The following is a 16,666-nucleotide window of genomic DNA, read 5'->3' as shown; positions in this document are numbered from 1 at the left end:
CCTTTCCATAGTCAATGAAACACAGATATACATTCCTCTGCTACTCTCTTCTTTAAATCAAGATCCATCTGATATTAGCTTTAATATCCCTAGTGCCACAGCCTCTTCTAAATCCAACCTGCACTTCAGGCAGTTCTCTGTTGATGTGCTGTTCAAAAATAGCATCTTTGTTTTCCTGGACACATCCAAACTGTCTAAAGATTTTAAAAGATATAAAACATTTTCTTAAATTATGACTAATTGTTAAGTCTATATTTCATTTATCTCTAAAATCAAGAAATGAATATATTATTCATTTGATCGCTTAAAATCCAGTTATCACCTAATACCCCTAAGCAATGGACACTTCAGATATTGTTGCATTTTTTCAATAAAAAATAGTTAGCTGTTTTAAAAAAATATTTTAAAATATTTAAAACATATTATAGTGAGATGTCCTGCTAAGCCAAAAGCCTTACTTCTCTGACCATCAGACACCAACAGCAGCACCACAAAAGATGGGTAATCTCTTCTATGTGATTAGATGGGCGAGCTCCATCTACGTGATTTATAGTCCTGGAAACACTAAAAATTAGTGGCTTTTTTTGGGGGGGGGGCTTTTTCTCTCCCATTGGTAATTATTTATTTTTTTATTATTAATTTTAATGAAAATTTGCAGAGACATTGGATTTCCATTCATTCATTCATTCATTCATTCATTCATTGTTGCGCTTTTCTCTCTGCCCACTCCTCCCGCCTCCCCAGTTCACTCCTTTGAAAAGTAAAAGAAAAATTATTTCATTGTTTTACAATCCTTTCCCCCAGGTCCACTCCACTATGCAGCCTTTGCTCTGGATTCCTGTCATGACAAAAATACCTAATCACATATCACTTTTAAACCGTTTTCTCCTTCATCTGTTTAAATGCAGTAAACATTATTTATCCCATCTTTCTCAGTCTCCCCCCGAACCCTTAGGTCAGTCCTGTTTTACAACAGTGGAACCTTGCAGTATTTGTCCTTTTGTGACTGAGATACTTCACTCAGCGTATTGTCCTCCAGGGTCACCCATTTTGATTAATATTTCATGAGTTCCTTGTTTTCAATGCAGTGTAGTATTCCACTGTGTGAATATACCAGAACTTCTCTATCCATTCATTTGTTGATGGGCATTTAGGTTGTTTCCAACTCCTTGCTATCATGAACAAAGCTACAATAAACATGGGTGTGCATATATCTGCTTGGATTTCAGTTATGGTCTCTTTGGGTTATATTCCCAGTAGTGGAATTGCTGGGTCAAATGGTATCTCTATCTGCAACTTTTTGAGAAAGCGCCATACCGCCTTCCACAGTGGTTGCACCATTTTACCCTTCTACCAACAGAATCTCTGCAACCTTGCCAGCATGTGTTGCTTGCTGTTCTGCTAAATATTGCTATTCTTACTGGTGTGAGATGATACCTCATGGCTGTTTTGATTTGCATCTATTTTAGAGTTAGGGATTTTGAACATTCCCTCATGTGCTTGTTGGCCATCTGAATGTCTTTTTTGGTGAAGTGTCTGTTCATATCCTGTGCCCATTTCTCTATTGTATTATTTACCTTTATCTTGTTGTGGTGCTCAAGTATTTTATAGATTCTAGATATAAGTCCCTTATCTGACAAGTAAATATCAAATACTTTTTCCCAGTCTGTGGCTTCCCATTTTACCTTGTTGGAGAAGATTTTAGATGTGAATAGGGATTTGATTTCTAGAAGGTCCCATTCATCTATTTGATCTTCTCCTGGTTGTAGATTTTTCATGATGCTTGGAAGACTGTTTCTGTTGTGGATTAGGACTTCTAGAGTTCTTCCAAGCTTTTCTTTAATGAAGTTGATTGCCGTTGGTTTTAATCCTAGGTCCATGATCTGCCTAGAGTTGGTTTTTGTATATGGAGTGAGGAGTGTATCTTGCTTGAGTCTTCTGCTGATAGTTTTTCAATTTTGCCAACACCATTTGTTAAAAAGTCTGTCACTTCCCCACTTAACTGTTGTCATCTCCTTGTCAAAAATCAGTTGACCATAGGAAAATTAGTGACTTTTTTTTTTTGGTAAAGACTGCTTTATTGGTGACAGTTAGTGCAAGTCAATAAATACTGATCCCCAAAGAAGAGCTCTTTTCATCAGATTACTGGTCCATAGGGCACGGAATTAAACTGAAGCCAGAGCTGGGATGATAATTTGAAGTCAATCCTGCTTCTTGGGAAACGAAGCCACAGCCATCTGATATATGGCATATGCTGTTCCTCCAACTGTAAGAAGCATGGTGGCTCTATACAGGAGGATATCAGCTATCCCACCCTTTAGATACACTGGAATTCCATTATCCTCCTGAAACAGCTTTTGTTTTTCTCCAACTTTATTTTCAAACTGTCTGCGTGGAGTAGTACTTATGGTCCTCTGGGTAATTTGACGAAGAGCCAGCATATTCCGCAGCATCTTGGCTGTATTTTTTGCCCACCAACAGCGACAACTGAACACGCTTAACGACGTCGCCTCACCGGAACCCGAAAATTAGTGACTTTAAAAAATTATTTTAAAGAATTCAGAAAATAATGCCATAAAGTATATAGATCAGAATTTTCATTATTTATTTTATAATTTTGGTGTTCTCTATATAATGAGATTAAAAACTAGAGTAAAGCTACAATTTTCAAAAAATAAATAAGCAAACAAATACATTTCTGAGAGGAAATTCATTCCTAAGTTAAATCTGTGTTGAGTGTTCATTCTCCCACATATTAGTTTATGTTCTTCTCTAGAAGATTGGCGTTACCCCTTCAGGCTGTTCTTTTATAGATTTAATGAACCCAGTTCAATCTAACACTAATGAAATAATTGACTCAAATTGACACTAACATTGAATATGAGTTTCTAGATAATATATATCCAGTTTACTACAATAACATTTCCAACACTGAAAAAATTAGTAGCAATCTCAGTTTAAATTAAATTTCCATTACTTCCATGAACCCAAGGAAGGTGAGAATGTTTAGAATTCTATAGAGTCTTTTAGGATATTTCTTTCTTTCTCTCAGCTATTTTTATACTCATCCATTACTTTTTCTAGAGAATTGAACTTTAAGTATATCTGACATGAAGAACATGCTACTAGCAAAAGATCCATCATTCTATTATTCTATCTGCCAAATTGAGTGAAAGAAAGTTATATTTCCTAGAAAAAATTTTCCCTGATAGGCCCAAAAGCCAGGTCTAATTAAAATCTATTTGTATAGCCATTCAGAATCTAATGTTCAGTAATAGCACAGCGAGAACTCAGTAGATGTGTCTCTCTGTCGCCAAACAAGTCCTATATGTTAGGCGGAAAACAACATAAATGTCTTTCAGTATTATTACAAAAAGTTTTTAATAAAAAGATGTGAAAATGTTATTTTACCAAATAACTTACAACAAAATATTTGACTTCTACTTATCAAATTATTTTTTTAGATATTTCTTTGTCAATAGCTTTAATTTGTTTGGCTCCACAATCAACACTCTTGGTACTAGCCCCAGGAAATAAAAAATACAAACTGTATTGGGAAAGTCTGTTGCCAGGGACCTCTCCAGAGTACTAAAGAGGACAGACGTCAGTCTGGAGACTAAGATGTGCCTTATCCTAGCCATGGTCTTCACAATTACTTACTATGTGTAAAAAACCTAGGCAATAAGTAGGGAAAATAGAAGGAAAATTGATGCCTTTGGGTCCTGGTGCTGGAGAAGAGTATTGATATTGAATAGGCCATGAATTGCCAGGAGAACAAATGAGTTCATCCTGGAGGGGATGAAACCGGGCTGCTCCTTGGTTCTGAGGTTTCATCTGACACACTTTAGGCATGTTGCAAGGAGGGACCAATCCTTCGAAAGAGACACGCTTGAGATGGTAGAGCACCAGCATAAGAGAGGAAGACCCTCGACGAGATGGATTGATTCAGTGACTGGGGAACTGGGGGTAGGTGTGTCAGGGTGTATAATATTGGCACAGGATAGAGCAGGATTCAGAGATGTTGTGCTTAGGGTCTCTATGAGACTCAAAGGCACATAATTACAGCAACCAAATCTTTATATGTTAAGGTGAAAAATAAGACACAAATTGGTTTGTTTTTCTTCTGACATTGGTAATTGAAAATCAGTTTAATGAAAAGATTTCCAAATTTTGATGGACATAAACCTACCAGGGAAGTTTATAAAACCATAATGTCCAGGTTATATCTTAAGACAATAGAATCAAGATGTTTATTGTTGGAAATTAGGCCTAAAAAATTCAGGCTTTATAAATAAAATAACTTAAGAAAACTTTATGCTGAAAAGCACAAACAAAATAAAATGCCCCTTAATACTTATTCCTGAACTCACAATAAATTAAGACAAATCATAGAGGAGACCAACAGTAAAATTTAAAAAATGCTCAGATTCAATAGTAATTAGAAAAATGCAATTAAAACAATAATTACACACAATTTCACACCCATTAAATTGGCAAAAAATTAAAATAGCAATAAGTAATGGCAAGGTGTAGAGCAAAGGGAACTCTCACCTACTGCTGACAGATTTGCAAATTGGCACAGCCTCTACAGAGAGTAATTTTACACTCTCTACTGAAGAGAAAGATGAACATCTATAAAAACCCAGCAATTAAAGGGGGAAAGTAAATCATGAGTCACAGGTGTCAAGGGAAACATGTGCAGAAATGTTTGACATAGCATTGCTTTTAACAAAACTTTAAAACAATCTGAAATTCCATATATGAGACTGAAGAATTTATTCTACTCACGTGATAAAATGCTACACAACTAACAAAATGAAAGGACAAGAGCTTCCTATATCATTTAAGAGAACAATGAAGTATTGATAATTCCAGGATGCTCATAAAATATAATACCTTGCAAATGATATGCAAAATAAACATAGTTCTATTCTGAAACCACATATATGTAATATACACATATCAATTATTACACATATTATGAACATAAAACATGCATTAATGTAGTAAAAATAAAATTCCAAATACAGACTAAATCTAAGTAAAAATCACACTAATGAAATCTGGGATGAATTGTTGAGAATCTTCTAATTTGCTTTTTTCCTTAGCAGTGTTGTTGTTATGTGCCGTCGAGTCACTTAAGACTTATAGTGACCTGATGTACAACAGCCCTAAACCCTGCTCTATCCTGTGCCAATCGCACTGCCTCTGACACACCCCTCCCGATTACCCCAGTCACTGAATCAATCCACCTTGTAGCGTTTCTTCCCCTCCTGCGCTGTCCGTCTACCCTCCCAAGCATGATGTCCCTCTGCAAGAATCTCTCCCTCCTTACAACATGTCCAAAGTATGTGAGACGAAGCCTCAGAATTCTTGCCTCCAAGGAGCAGTCGGTCTAACCCTCTCCAGGATGAATCTGTTTGTTTTCTTGGCAGTCTAGGGTACATTCAATACTCTTCTCCAGAACCACAGCTCAAAGGCATCAATTCCCCTTTTATCCTCCTTCAAGATTGACAATTTATGGGAGATAGAGATGCATCCTTTCTTCATACTTCTTCAAACTGGATGATGAAAAAAATCATTTGAAGAGCTAAATTTTATGAAGGAGAATGTGGAATTAGGTTAAGAGGAAGACTCAAAAACAACCTGTTCTTTACAGATGGCACAACTTTGCTTGCTGAAAATGAGGGCTTGCAACATTAGCTGCAGAGGATCAAAGACTTCAATCAATCTCCCAAATTCTCATCACTGAGCCAGTGGGCTACCCAATTATAGAAAGACAAATGAAAAATGATTGCTGTTGTCAACTGTTTTATCTTGCAATCTTTATTTTATCTATAATCAACATTATTGGTACTAGCAGTCAAGACATCAGAAAATATGTTTGTAGTGTTGGCCTAGAAGTTGGCTTTTTTTTTAACCATTGCAGCTAGCCCTTTTAGAGCTCTAGCTACTTTAACTGCAGACACATAGTGTTGCAAATCAGCTTGGTCTCACAAATTATCAACAATTATGACACTAGGATAAGACAAAGAGTGCTTCCCACAGTGGTCAACAAGACTTGAGGTGAGCAAGATTTGTGATGGAAAGCATTGAGGAAAACTGGAGAATGAGTGGAGATACAGTGGCATTGTTGTGGAGAAACTGTGGCAAAATAAAAACAGAGGAGACTTGTGTTAAAGGGCGCTGTTAAAGGTTTTTGCTGTTCTTGCCAGATGTTTAAAGGAGAAGCTGACTTAAAACTTATCTGAGGCACACCTTGCTGGATGATTTGCATTTGACTGCTGAACTGAATCCAGAGCCTGGAATAATAGAGTAATTGTGCTTGGAATTTGGGCTAAAACTTGGATTTGCATTGGTTGATACATTTTGCCTCCTTCACTCTCCAGCTTACTTCCCTAATAATCCCCATTCTCAGTACCACAACTGTGAATCCGTGAGTCAGCAGTGGATAAATTAACTTCTTGCAGTTGGTGTGGCTTTAGAGGCACCACAAGGCTGAGTTATGGGCTCTTTATCTGCTTTCTGCCCTGGGGTGGTGAGGAACTGTGCTATTCTGATTCCCTCTGGCCCTTTCAGAGAGAAACTCATGGCCCTGTGCCTCAATTTCCCATTTTCTCTTCTTTAGACAATGTTACACTAAGAATATCTCTTGTCAAGAACGTCTCCAAAATTCTAAGGAGCAATGATGTTAGTTTACAGACTATGATACAGCTAATTTAAGTAATGGTCTTTGTAATTACTTGCTATACATATTAAAGTCACAACATTACTAAAGGTAACAGAAAAAGAATTCATGCCTTTGAGTGTTGAGGGACAGTACTGAGTATCCCATTGAATGCCAAAGGACAAATAAATATGGCTTGGAGAAAGTGCAGCCAGAATGATTATTAGCAGAAAATATGGCAAAGCTTTCGCTCATATACTTTTGAAATGTTCTTAGGAGGGGCTAGTCTTTGCAAAAGAACATCATATTCGGAAATGTGGAGGGACAATGAAAAATAGGACGTGGAACGACACTGTTACTGTAACAATGAACTCCGGTATCTCAGAAATGGTTAAGGATAGCACAGGATAGGGTAAGGTTCATGTTTATGGTCCTTAGATTCATTATGAGTCTAACTCAACTTGAGGGCACCTCACAACAATAATAATAATGTTTTACCACTTACAGTAGGAGTTTTATTACCAATAACTGAAAGCCATACAGGGTCCCTATGAGTTGAGATTGACTGGCTATTAGAGTGAGTTTTGCTTGTTTGGTTTGTTTTTTGTTTACCTCTTAAAATGGACCTATAACATCATATTTGTTAAGACATAGTTTGTGGAAAGATATAAAAGAAAAACCCACAAACAAACTCCTGCCCCCATCTGTAAACCACTCAGTAGGTTATAGGGAACTGCTTAAGAACACATTAGCTCCAGGACCAGGAAAAAATAGAGTATGATAAAAATGGACCCAATGTGATTATGACTTACCAGTTACGTCACTTATTTGTGCCTACAAGTTTAATTTTATTTCAAATTTTTCTACAAAACTCAGTGAATATTCAAATATGTAAATTAATAAGTAATAAAAAATATTTTATACTGGATAACTTTATTGCTGAATACTTCAGGTTACAGATTGACTTTTATGGATATTTTTCCCACCGAGGACATTTGATAGACTCTAGATAAAAGCTCTAGTGACGTCATCCATAGGGGGTTGCACTTCTAACTCAAATGCTGCAACTCTCTGGGAGTATGAATCTTCCAGGAATTCTGAGGAAGATTAGCAATCTCTTTTTATAAAATTTACAGTCTTGGAAATTACCTGGAGGATTCAGGTGAGTTAGTTTCTCCTATGTAGCAAAGAGTTTTTAGTTTGAATTATAAACTGCATATTTAAAGGATACAAACAAGATGAAACATGTATTAATCATTTTATGTTTGTCCAATGTTTGGCTGCAGGTTAAGCCATAGAGGTACATTTTTTCAAGATGAAAAGAGTTATTAAAGAGTGCAGTCTTTGGGGTTCCACCCATCTCTTTTGGGTCAGAAAAGTGTTTGGTTTTTTTTAAACATATTTTCAGTTTTGTTCCACATTGTTCAATCAAACTGTTAAAAACCTTCAGTCGTGATTCCTTTTCTAGTATTTAACAATGGTTATTGTTAGGTGCTTCAATTTCATTAAAACTCATAGTAAACTTACAAACAATGGATCTGAACTTTGCTCTTTTCTTATAATAGCTGGATCTCTGATACCTTCCAATCAATTGTTACAGTCATTGTGTGAATTCTTCTTGTTGGAAGTTATTTTTTATCTGACCCTCCACTTTTAAAGTATAATGTCTTTACCCAAAGACTACCACTTCCTTAGAACAACTACAAAGTATGTGAGGTGGCATTTCACCATCTTTGTCTCTAATGATCACCCTGGTTACACATGCTACAAGACAAACATCTTTTTTCTTATGGTAGTCTGTGAGATGGGCAATATTTTTCACCACACCACACAATTCAAAGGCATTGATTCTTCTTTTGTCATCTTAATTCATTGTCCAAATTTCAGATGCCTAAGAAGTAATTGAAAACATCATAGCTTCAATCAGATGCAATGTTTAAACTGTTGTTTTTGTTCTTAAATGCTTTGGAGAGGTTTAGTAGATTTTCCCAATGCAATAGATCTTTTGATATCTTAACTGCTGTTCCTATAGATGTTGATCATGGTCCAAGTAAAATTGAATCGTGGATAACTTATGTCTTCTCTCCATTTATCAAAATGTTGTCTATTGGTCCTGTGGTTAGGATCCCCCCCTTAACATTAAGCTGTAATCCATATTAAAGATTGTAACTTTTGATCTGTAGCAAATGTTTCAAGTCTATATAATTTAGAGTCTCTGTATTCAAATGACATTATTTTAACCATTACTCATTTACTTGTGTCTTAAACACACTTTGACTACAGTTTTGATTCAATTCAATATACTCTATCTGCTGCTTTCACTAGAAGAAAGTAATTCAGAGAATGGCATACTGTATCAGAGAAAGACATAATTTGGAGGAGTATTTGTAATTCATAATAATAGTAAGCACGATTATTCATGTAAAATAAGTCCTTATAAGCCATTTATTAATTATGACTCATGCATTTTCTCTTTCATTAATAGTTTCAATGAATCTTTATAGCCCCTGGAATGCAATTATTCATGCTTCATTTGTGAGTATTAATTGGGTTAAACAATAATTAATGTTCATAAAATGAAATAGGAAAAATGACTGCTTTACCCAAAGTTTATTGATTACGAGTTATTTTTCAAATTTAACATAATCATCAATATCCTTTGATTTTAGCTCATAGCAGATAGTCTAGAGTTTGTTTTACTTTGTCCTATTTATGTAGCATGAATAAGTATTTTTTTTAATGTGTATAATTGGTTAGAATAATAATTTATGTGATTTTTCTGTAAATGTCAGTGATGAATGCTAAAGCTCCAGCAATCTGTGGTAATTGAACATAAAATATCCAGCATATCAAGAAAATAGTAGATAAAATGAATCAATATTGAATCACAGAGAAACCATAGCTTGAAATTATTTTGACTGGCATCTAGTATAATTCATCATTATTTGTTAGGTAAGTAAAATTTTCAGTAAACAATTTTCTCCTGTAAATGGAAAGATTAATTGCTGTGTTAACCAACTCTCTTTCATGTACAAGAATGGCTCATTTTTTTCTTTCGTTACGAGCACATTAATCATTGTATATGAGAATTCTGCTAGAGTCTAATTAGTAACTAGATAATGTTTATAATGTGTTTTTATAATACCCTTGCTGTTTCATGTGTGTATGTCACTGTAAAAAGGTAAATGGAGTAAACTAGATAAAAAGTAGATCAGATAACAAGTTGTTGTAGCAAGCTGTTGTTATGTACAGTTGAGTCAAGATCAACTCATAGCTGACCTTCCAGGAAGTTTTCAGAGGTAATAATCACATGGGAAGCGATTGCTCATTCTTTTCCCACAGAGCAGCTGGTAGAAATGAATCACATGTCTTTTGAATTGCAGCACATTTTCTTACCACTAGGCTACCAAAGTTCCCTGGAATAGGTTTTATATCAGCATTCAGCTAATGAAAATACTACAGATAGATCTGTATTTTCCCAGTGTATCAACTCTTGTAAAAATCTAAAATTTTAGATGGAAGTAACCATCCTTTCAGTAACAAAAGAAAATTTCAAGATGACATTGTGAGTTCAATAAGAAATATTTTTATGTGATTGATATAAGAACCACTGATTTGAGGTATAAAGATAAGATTACAGGTACTCGTTAATATACTTTACAAATTAAGAGTTTTCATGGCACTGCTGAAGGACAAACTGTGTTCTGTTATCATAAAATTTATTTTTAAAACATATTTTTATTACAACTGTGAGATATCATCTCACCCTAATAAGAATATCAGAATTTAACGGAACAGCAAACACCAAATGTTGGTGAGGTTGTGGAAAAACTGGAACCCTTATTTATTCTTGGTGGGAGTGTAAAATGGGGCAACCACTATGGAAGGCGGTATGGCACTTTCTCAAAAAGTTGCAAATAGAAATATCATTTGACCCAGCAATTCCACTATTGGGAATTTACCCCAAAGAAACCATAACTGCCAATCAAGCAGATATATGCACACCCATGTGGCTTTGTTCCCAATAGTAAAGAGTTGGAAACAACCCAAGTGCCCATCAACAAACGAATGGATAGGGAAGCTCTGGTATATTCACACAATGGAATACTATGTAGCATTGAAAAACAAGGAACTCATGGAATATTATGCAAAATGGATAGCCCTGGAGGAAATGATGCTGAGTGAAATATCTCAGTCACAAAAGGACAAATATTGCATAGGGCCACTGTTGTATAATGGGACTGACATCGGGGTTGAGGGAAGGTAGAAAAGGAGGAGAGGAATGATGTATACTGCAATGAAATATGTGAGGGAGAGAACTGTTTAAAAGGGATAAATGATTAGGTATTATTATTATGCTAAGGCTGCACAATAAGTGGACTTGGGAGGAGGGATTGCATAACAATGATAGAGTTTTACTTTCTAAGGAGAAGGGTGAATTGGGGGGAAAGGAGTGGGCAGGGAGAAAAGTGCAACAATGAATGACTGGAAACCCTAAGTCTCTGTAAGCTTTCATTAAAATCCATTTAAAAAAATGTTTTTGTTAGCCAGTCTTCTGTTCTGCATTACTTATATAATATAATATATATGAGTAAAACAGATTCTTATTTCTGCATTCTTTGTCATTTTTCTTGAGACCTAATTATTAATTAAGTTAAAATTATGGAACAGTATCATTGATATCACATACAAGCAAGATTCTACTGATAATTATCCAAAAAAGACTGGCACAGCACATCGACAGAGAACTACCTGAAGTGCAGGCTGGATTTAGAAGAGGTTGTGGCACTTAGAGACATTATAGCTAATGCCAGATGGATCTTGGTTGAAAACAGAGACTACCAGAGGAATGTCTATATATTTTTCATTGACTATGCAAAGGCATTTGACTGTGTGGATCACAACAAACTGTGGTTTACTCTGAGAAGAATGAGAATCCCAGAACACTTGATTATACTTACACAAAATCTGTACTTGCACCAGGATGCAGTCATCAGAACAGAGCAAGGAAACACTACCTGGTTCAAAATTGGGAAGGGTGTTCATCAAGGTTGTGTCTTACCTCCATATATTTTCCATTTACATGCAGAACAGATTATCTATGAGAAGTGTGGCATCAGGATTGGAGGTAGACTCATCAACAATCACAACCTTACTAGCTAAAACTGAGGAGGACCTGAAGCACTTGCTGCAAAAGGTCAAGGACTGCAGCCTTCAATATTGATTAAGCTAAACATCAAGACAACAATTTTCATCACTGGTCCGTTTGGCAGCATCATGATAGATGGTGAAGAGATTGAGATTGTTGATAGTTTCAGTTTGCTTGCTTCTAAAATCAACACTTTTGGTACCAGCAGCCAGGAAGTTAAGAGATGAATTACACTGGGAAAGTCCGCTGTCAGGAACCTCTCCAGAGTACTGAAAAGCAACAATGTCTGGAGACCAAGGTGTGTCTGGTCCAGGCCATGGTCTTTGCAATTACTTGCTATGCATCAGAGAGCTGAACAGTGGGTAGGGATGATAGGAGAATTGATACCTTTGAGTGGTGGTGCTGGGGTAGAGTATTGAATATACCATGGACTCCTACGAGAACAAACACGTTTGTCCTGGAGAGGGTGAAGCCAGGCTTGTCCTTGAAGGCAAGGATTCTGAAGCTCCATCTGACATTCTTTGGACATGTTGTAAGGCAGGACATGTTGGAGAGGGACGTCATGCTTAGAAGAGGGCAGCGCAGGAGCCGAAGACCTTGATGAGATGGATTGATTCAATCACTGAGGTAATAAGGATAAGCATGTTGGAGACAGTAAGATTGGCAAGGGCTAGAGCAGGGTTTAGGGCTGTTTTACATAGGGTTACTATGAGTTGCAGGTGACTCAGTGGTGCATAACAATGACAAGAACAACGAAATGTAGTAAATGTAAACCATATATGCCATGATTACTAAATGGAGCAGCAACATGCTAATCATAATTTATGAAATATCTGAAGTCTTAGTTACTTGGTCACTTGGAATTGAACATTACACTAATTATACATTTAACTAGTAATAATAACATCATAACATTATAGGACAAATACATAGAATTACAGTTACTTTTTTTTTTTATATTTCTATTGAGTCAACTACAACCGATACCTATCCTGTGAACCACAGATATAAACCCTGCCCTCTCTTATACCGTCCCAACATTCTCAATCACATTTTTATAATAATTGTATTCAACTATTTCATTCATTATCATCTTCTGTTTAACTGATACTTTACCATTACCAGTATGATACCTCTTTCAAAAGACTGGATGTTCCTGATAACATATTTTAATTAAGTGAGATGAAGTTTTACTATCATAACCTCTGAGAAGTACCCTGGATGTACATCCTTAAACTGATTAGTTTGGTCTCTTGTAAGACAGTGGTACTATTTGCCAACGCAACAAAACAAAAGCATTTCTTTTTCTGTCATCCTTAATTGTTGTCCAACTTTCAGATGCATATGAAGCAACAAAAAAGACCATAGCTTAGACTTGGCACATCTCAATCTTTTTTTTTCTTCTTTTTTTTTTTGCACATCTCCATCTTTAAACTGACATTCTAGCTCTTTAGAACTTTGGAGAGTTATTTAACAGCAGATTTTCTCAGTACAAGAATCCAGGTTTTGATTTCTTGACTGCTGCTCCCATGAATGTTAATTGTGGATTCAAGAAAAATGAAATCACTGACAGTCTCCAGTCTCCTTCTTCAGTCTTATCATGATATTGCTTATTGTGTAGATTTTTGTTTTCTTGATGCTAAGATGTAATCCATATTGTAGGCTACAGACTTTGATCTTCAGTGGGTTATACACGTCTATTTTCTGCAAGAAAGGCTGTGTCACTTGTGTGACATAAGTTGTTAAAATCTGATGTAATGCATATAGTCTAGCTTCTTGAATGATTTCCTCAGCATACATATTGTAGAGGCAAAAAGAAAGAAGACAACCCTAACATATACTCTTTGTGATATTAAACAATACAGTGTTTCCTTGTTCTTAAGATAACTGCTTCTTGTTCTATATAGGTTTTGCATGAATGAGCACAATTAACTGTTCTGGATTTTTTCATTCTTCTCAGTGATAGTTATAATTTGTTATAACTGTGATCCTCACAGTAGAATGGCTTTGAATAGTTAATAAAACACAACTAAAATTCTCTCCCATATTTTCTGTTCACAGTAAGGTCTGTCTTACATCAACAACAATATCCCTCATTCCATAGGCCCTTCTGAATCCTGATTTAATTTCTGGCAGTTCCGTGTCAAGACAAGGACACTGTTCCAAGTGTTTTTGAACAATTTTTAAGATTGACATTAAGGTGCTAGGGAAGTAGAGGCCTGAACTTCCCTGGAGGAAAACAACTCCAGCTGGTGAATCTGGCTGCCCTTTCACTACTCCACAGATCAAAGAGGACACAAAATATTTGAGAGAGGGGTTCCAATCAGGTGAGAAGCTCACTTAGGTGAGAGATTCATTCCCAAACCCAGCATATTGAAATGCTAGGGAGTGAACTGCCTACTGTGCTCAGGACAACAACCACTTACGGTGGAGAACCTGGCGCACCACTTGTCAGACAAAAAAGAATAATAGACTTAGAAGAGGAAGCTACATGAGAAACTCAATCTCAGGGCCAGCACACTGAGATTCTGGGGCGAGAGAGGCCTGGAGCTCCTCTGGAAAGAAACTGCTCAAACTTGGGGAAGCTAAATAAGCAGGAGCCAATGATGGAAGAAAAAATGAAAGACATAAAGAATGCAAGACAACCAGAGATAGGGAGCCACAAAAAATATATATCAGTATATCAGCATGGAGGAACATGAACAACTATGGAAGAAATTGTAAAAGACTGGGGAACAATTAACTATAATAAACTATAGATGAAGAGGTACAAAAACTTAAAAATTCATCACCAGACAGAAAGGATACAGCCAACATAGTATTGGAAATAACAGAAATGCATGAAAATGTAATCCAAAATATCAAGAATGAAATGGCAAATGTTTTCAACATGCTGGAGGGACAAAAAGCAGAACAGAACAGATGGAACAGAGAATTAATACACTGGAAGACAAGAACTTCAAAGGGAACATATTAGAAAAAAATCGGAGGGAGATGGAGAAACATTAAAATCATTTGGGATAACATCAAAGGAATAACATACATATGATTGGAATTCCAGAACATGAGGAGGGTAGGGAAAGCACTGAGAAAATTGTGGAAAAGGTACTAGAAGGAAACTTCTCAGATGTTATAAAGAATGAGGAAATCTACATTCAAAAAACTCGGTGTGCCCCAAACAGACTAGAACCCAAAAATAATATATCAAAACACATCATAGTCAAAATCTCCAAAATCAAAGATAAGGATAGAATACCAAAATCAGGACAAGATAAACAAAGAGTTACCTACAAAGAATAACAAATTAGATTAATTTCCAATTTTTCTGTAGAAACCATGTGAGCAAGAAGGCAATGGGATGATATATACAGAATACTGAAAGAAAGATCCAATCAACCAAATCTACTTTGTGGATGTTTTCAGGGTACTGCATCCAAGTAAAAGTCAATTACTTTCTTCTCAAGTGCACATGGTACATAGTCCAGATTGAACATATATTAAGACACAGAGAAAGACTCAAAAAGTGGGGGGGAAAATTGAAATACCATAAAACTAGAAATTAAGGAAAAGAGGGAGAAGGACAAAAGCCCACCCATATGAAAGTTAAATAGTATTCTGATGCCTTTGATCTGTGGTACTGGAGAAGAGTGTTGAATATACCATGGACTGCTAGGAGAACAAACAGGTTTGTCCTGGAGAGGGTGAAGCCAAAATGTTCCTGGAGTCAAGGATTTTGAAGCTTTGTCTGACATATTTTGGGCATGTTGCAAGGAAGGATTGGTCCTTGGAGAGGGATATCATGTTTGGCAGAGTGGAGGCACAGCAAAGGAGAGGAAGACCTTTGATGAGATGGATTGATTCTGTGACTGGAGCTGTGGGGAAAAGTGCATTTGAGATGGCTAGGTTGGCACAGGATAGAAGAGTGTATAGAGCTCTTACAGGGTCGCTATGAGTCACAAGCGACTCGATGGCACATAACAACAATAACAACAGAACACAATTAGGTTATAAAAGCAGTAAAAAATGAAAAAAATAAGTTCCTCAAGACAATAATAATGAAAATGTTGCTGTTGCTCTTGTTGTTGTTAATTTACATCAAGTTGAGCACTACTCATAGAGACCATATGAACAAAAGATCTGAACCCTGTACTATCCTACATCATTCTGGAACATCTCAAGGACAGGTTTGAGGACTTAAATTCTAATGAGTGACGACCAGATGAGCTATGGGAGAATATCAAGAATATCATCCATAAAGAATGCAAAAGGTCATTACAAAGACAGAGAAAAAAGAAAAGACCAAAATGGATGTTAGAAAAGACTTTGAATATTACTCTAGAGTTCCAAGAAGGAAAGGGAAGAAATCAAGGAGCTTAACAGAAGGTTTCAAAGGGCAGCATGAGAAGATAAATCAAAGTATTATAGTGAAATGTGCAGAGCTGGAGTTGGAAAAATCAAAATGGATAAACTCACTGAGTATTCCGTAAGCTGAAGGAACTAAAGAACAAATTCAAGCCTCGTGTTGCAATACTTAAGGATATTGTGGACAGAATATTGAATGACCAAGAAAGCATCAAAAGAAGATGGAAGGAGTACACAGACTCACTATGCCAAAAAAAGAAATAGCTAACACAGAAGAATTTCATGAAATTACGTCTAATAAAGAGCCTATGATGATTAAGGAGGAAATTCAAGATGCTCTGAAGGAACTACCAAAGAAGCAAGGCCCCTCAAATTGATAGCCTACCAATTGACATGTTGCTGTTGTTGTTATGTGCCGTCGAGTCGCCTGCGACTCATAGCGACCCTATGTACAACAGCCCTAAACTCCGCTCTGTCCTGTGCCAATC

Source organism: Elephantulus edwardii, unplaced genomic scaffold (assembly GCF_000299155.1).
Source record: "Elephantulus edwardii isolate Elephantulus edwardi_28Jun2011 unplaced genomic scaffold, EleEdw1.0 scaffold00021, whole genome shotgun sequence".
In the NCBI taxonomy this organism is placed as follows: domain Eukaryota; kingdom Metazoa; phylum Chordata; class Mammalia; order Macroscelidea; family Macroscelididae; genus Elephantulus; species Elephantulus edwardii.
This window is presented reverse-complemented; position numbering follows the sequence as displayed.